Here is a 5,161-nt window from a genome sequence, read left to right as displayed (position 1 = left end):
TTTCTTCTTTCCCTATTGACAGCTGACATTGCTCACCCTCCTTCATTCTCCTTCATATCAATGAAACCATACAGCAAGTACCTTTCTGTCTCTCCTTCCTCCCTTCCTCCCTCCCTCCCTCCCTCCCTTCCTTCCTTCCTTCCTTCCTTCCTTCCTTCCTTCCTTCCTTCCTCCCTCCCTTCTTCCTTTTTTTTTTTTTTCCAAGACAGGGTTTCTCTGTGTAGCCCTGGCTGTCCTGGAACTCACTCTGTAGTTCAGGTTGGCCTTTAACTCAGAGATCTGCCTGCCTCTGCCTCCTAAGTGCTGGCTGGGAATGAAGGAGTGGGTACCGTGCTAAGACAGTAGGTATGCTTTGGGGAACTGCCAAGGCCTTACCTTTTTGGTAGGGACACATTTTTATGCAAGAAAGCAAACAGTAACCAGGCTATATTCTACCCCACAGCAGGGGCTGTGCTCACTGACAGAGCCTCTGCATAGTATCAGGTATGAAGCCCAGAGTTTGGTCTCCAGTAAGAACGGGGAGCTTTGCTCTTGGCTCTTAAGGGCATGCTTTCCCGGGGAGTGATGGGACAGCAGGTAAGACATTCTCAGCCTTTGACTTGGCAGAGGCAAGTCTTGTGATGTTAAGTCCTGGAGTGGCAGCCTTGTGATGTTAAGAGACCTGCTAGGCCACAAGAAAGGCCTTTCTTTGTACTTGCAAGAAACTGTAGCATCCCCCTCAAGATCGTCTTCAGACAGTTTGCAACCAGATCCGTCCCCACGTGTTTTCTTTGATGATCATAGTCAGTTTAAACCTTCTATAATGGCTGCTTTGGACTTGCATAAGTTCACTGGGTTTGGGGTTATGTTGGTGTTCAGAGCTTCTGCAGGGGAGTCCTGCTTCAGGTAAATGATTGGACTGGACACTTCCCTTAGCATCTAGACAATGAAAAATAAATTTGAAGGGAAAGGAATATGATTAGTTTACGGTTTTGGCACCAGATGTATGAAAAAAGGAAGTGAAAAGGAAGGACCTGATTGCTCCTAGGTGTGGTGGAGGAGAAACTTTATTATAGATATGTGGAAGAGCACACAGCCAGAGAGAGGCAGGCACATCTGGGAGAGTCCAGAGTGGCTGCACCAGGAGGGAGATGGAGGGGAAGGCAGAGGAGAGAGGGGAATCAGGTGCAGCAGCCTGGAGGCCCGAAAGTAGGAAAGAGGGAAGACGACCAAGTTGGTAGAATTCTACAGGGAGGGGCAGGCCAGGCTGAGAAAGGCTGGGTACCCCAGCCAGGAGGGCCCTGCAATAGGCGGAGACTGAGGGAGGCAGGGGGAACCTGGCAGCTAGGTTCTCTTTGGTATGGTAAATAGGCACCTCAGCCTTTTGTCCTGGACAGTCTGCTACTACTACACCATACTAGATTTAAGTCTTTGACCTTGACTGGGATGCACTCTAAGATAGCCTATTTCCAAAACACCTCAATGTTTAGATGGCCCAAGAATCTGGGTACAATACTTTTCTTTTTTCCTTGAAACAACAAAAAAAAAGTTTTTGTTTTGTTTTGTTTATTATTAAGCATGCATATAGCAGGAATGGCCATTAGATCTATTCCAGCTTAGATTTTTTTTTTTTTTCTGTTTTACAAAAGGAATATGGTACTGGTGAAGGACCTACAAGGATGGATGGGTGGACAGAGGTACAGAATCTACTCTAGCTCAACTGCAAATAAGCTATGGTTTATTAACATACTGCAATTGGGCCCAAAGAAGGTTCTAAAGCTGCGGTTGTAAGTGATACAGCCTCAGGCAAGGTAAATAAACCCTTTGTTACTGGAGAGGGGTGGGAGGGGTCATTACAATAAGCTGTGTGGGAGGGAGGGCTTCAAGCAGCTAGGCTGAAAGCACCAAAGGCTTGGCTAGCTAATTTGTGAACAGTGTTAATAGTTTTAACAGGAGTTACCCCCAGGACAGGGAGCACCCCCAGGACAGGGAGGTGTTGGAGACCTGTCAGATGTCTGCTTCTGTTTGCCTTCCCAGAAGGCACTGTTGCCAAGGGCAGGAGTCTGGTCTCCAAGTGGCTTTAGGGAAGGTGAAAGGCTCTGCTGGAGAACCCAGGCAGGGTCAGTAGCTTTCAGGGAGCCTGTTTCTCTCAGTGCACGAGAAGCTCGATCAAGCCAAGTACTATCCTAGAAGACGAGACTTTGAAAGAATTCCAAGGTTTCTTGGGACACATGTTGAGCTAAAACATTCAGGATAGATAGAATTTATTTTTAGTGAATTTCTAATTTCTCTTATAGTGTTGGGAATTGAACAAGGGGCCCTGTGCACACAAATAGGGCTTTGTCATTGAGTATGCTGGCTGGTGTTTGTCCCCCTGACACAGGCTGGGATTGTTTTCGAAGAGGGAATCTCAGCTGAGAAAATGTGCCCCCCCCCGCCCGCGGTCTAGTGCATTTTCTTAATTAGTGATTGTGGCACGCGCCTTTAACCCCAGCACTTGGGAGGCAGAGGCAGGTGGATTTCTGAGTTTGAGGCCAGCCTGGTCTACAGAGTGAGTTCCAGGACAGCCAGGGCTATACAGAGAAACCCTGTCTCAGAAAACCAAAACAAACAAACAAATAAATAAATAATAAAAAATAAAAAAAATTAGTGATTGATGTTGGAAGACCCAGCCTAATGTGGGTTGGGGGGGTCTCTCCTGGGCTGGTGGTCTGGGTACTGTAAGAAAGTCTGCTGGGCAGGCCAAGCAGGCAAGCCAGCAAGCAGCACTTCTCTGTGGCCTCTGCATCAGTTTCTGCTTCCAGGATCCCGTCCTGTTTGAGCTCCTACTCTGATATCCCTCAGTGATGGAGTACACTTCGGGGGTCATAATGGGAAAGAACACCTTTGCTCTGCTCATGGTGTTCTCACAGCAAAAGAAACCCTGACACTGGACTATATTCTCCCACAAGCTCCACTGTCCACTTCAAAGTTTCAGATGGTCTCTGGCTGAAGGCAGACAGCCAGGCAAAGGATGAGCAGAGCGGCCGGACGAGCTCAGACAGATGAGCAGTGGACCACATCGGGCTTGCTCTTGTTTGTTTGTTTGCTTGCTTTTTAATCTTGTCTGCATACCCATATCAGTCAATCAGACCCAACTGAGCACAGCTGACACCCGATAAATTCAGTCTTCAGCCCACAGAAGGTGTGGTTTCTTGCAGGCCACTGTTGCAGGAGCTTGCTGAGAAGTCAGCCTTCAGAGACTGCACCTGGGCAAGCATTCCTGCTCCTCAGGAAAAACCTGAAGTTGAAAGCAGCTCTCAGCCAAGACCTGCCTGTGCCTCGGAGGCTTCCTACCCGTGAGGCTTCTGCCCCAGGCAGAGAGTTTGCCTCAGCTGACCTTCAAGGCTCCTTCAGTGGCTTCAGGAAATATCAACTCCTTCCAAGATTTCACTCGTCAGCTGCCATGAGTACCCATATACCTGGCTGGCATCAGAAACAGAAGATCCTCAGGGCATGGTGGCACATGACTTTGATCCTAGTGGTAGGAGGTAGAGCGTGAGGCCAGCCTGGTCTACAGAGTTCCAGGACAGCCTGGGCTGTGTAGAGAGATCCTGTCCCAAAACCTGGGAGAGGCAGTGGGGGAGAAAGAACAAAAGAGGGGAGATCTTTTTGTTCCTGCTCAGGGCGGTTAGAATTCTCCTCTGTGGGAAGAGTCAAGCAGACATCCCGGGCCAGGCTAGGGGAAACAGTAGTGTATGAAAGAAAGACCAGGGACCAGAAGCTGCCACATAAGCCTTAAGCTGTCAGCGCTATGCTCTGGGGACCTGGCCAGCCTTGCTGCTCTGCTCTGCTCCCTCTTCTGGTCACCAACTGATGTTTATTTAGCTTAGGGTTTGGGGCCCCCCAGTGGGCAATTGTTCTCACTGGGTTTGCTGCCATTAGAATGTGTATTCTAGGCTTAAAAGGGGAAGCAGTCAGAGCGGCTCTAGATTCATCTGTCATTAGTGAACCGCCTCACCACTGGGCACACGCATAGGCTCTGTCTTGGCCACTCGGGCCACTTGATTCCTGCGGCAGCCATATCTGTAGCAGCTGATGAGGAAGTCTGGCTTGTGTCAGCTAGCCAGTTACTGCGTCTCCCTGGTTATGTGGTGCTGTTTCTTGGGTCAGATGTTTGCTAGTGGCATGAAAGTGCCACCCTGGCACACGTGTGGAGGTCAGAGATGGTACTGGCTCATTTTATGTTGATTTGACACAAGCTGGAGTCATCAGAGAGAGTCTGATGGAGGAGGCCTAGCCTATTGTAGGAGGGGTCCACTCTGGGCTGGTGGTCCTGGGCTCTAGAAGCAAGCAGGCTTGAACAAGCCATGGGAAGCAGTAAGCATCTCTATGGCCTCTGCATCAGTTCCTGCCTCCAGGTTCCTCCCTGCTTAAGTTGTCCTAATTTCCTTTGATGATGTCCTGTGATGTAGAAGCTGAATCCTTTCCTCCTTGGGTTGCTTTGGTCACGGTGTTTCATCACAGCAGTGAAGTGCTAGTAACTCTAACTGGGACAGAGGACAACTTGCAGGAGTCGCTTAATCCCCTGCCATGACGTTCAGGCATGCCTTTACTTGCTGAACGGTGTCGCTGGATCAGGACCGATCATGACGTATCATTTCTACTTGGTGATGCTGCTGGGCACCCTAACTAGGCAGGCTTTGACTGGCCACCAGTTCTCTTCTCCCTGTCACCAGCCCCTGGGTAGAACTTGTGGATGACTGGTATTTGTGGCTGCAGGAACGAGCTAGCAAGCTAGCAGTGTTTCTTAAGAGAGCAATCCGGGGTTGATGCCTGCGGTGATAAGGTACACCTGCAATTTCAGCACATAGGAGATAGATGCAGGAGGGGTTCAAGGCCAGGCTTTGCTGCACAGTGAGTTTCAGATGCCGCTGGAGGAGGCAGACAGGAGAGATGAAAACCCACACCTCTTGTAAGCAACCACACAACGGGGTGTGGTAGCTTCTGTAAAATATTAGAGATAATCTGCTTTGGCTTGGCCAGTATCCAAAAAGAAAAAAGGGAAAGGGAATGTGGACAGCTGGCTCGGGGCTATAGGTCAACAGTTCTGCAGGGCTCTATGGAACTGACTGCTTGCCTCTGGTAATCTTCCTGGATTCATTCTCTCTCTCTCTCTCTCTCTCTCTCTCTCTCTCTCTCT

The sequence above is a fragment of the Mus pahari genome, chromosome 22 (genome assembly GCF_900095145.1).
Source record: "Mus pahari chromosome 22, PAHARI_EIJ_v1.1, whole genome shotgun sequence".
Lineage (NCBI taxonomy): Eukaryota > Metazoa > Chordata > Mammalia > Rodentia > Muridae > Mus > Mus pahari.
Note: the sequence above shows the minus strand (reverse complement) of the source record.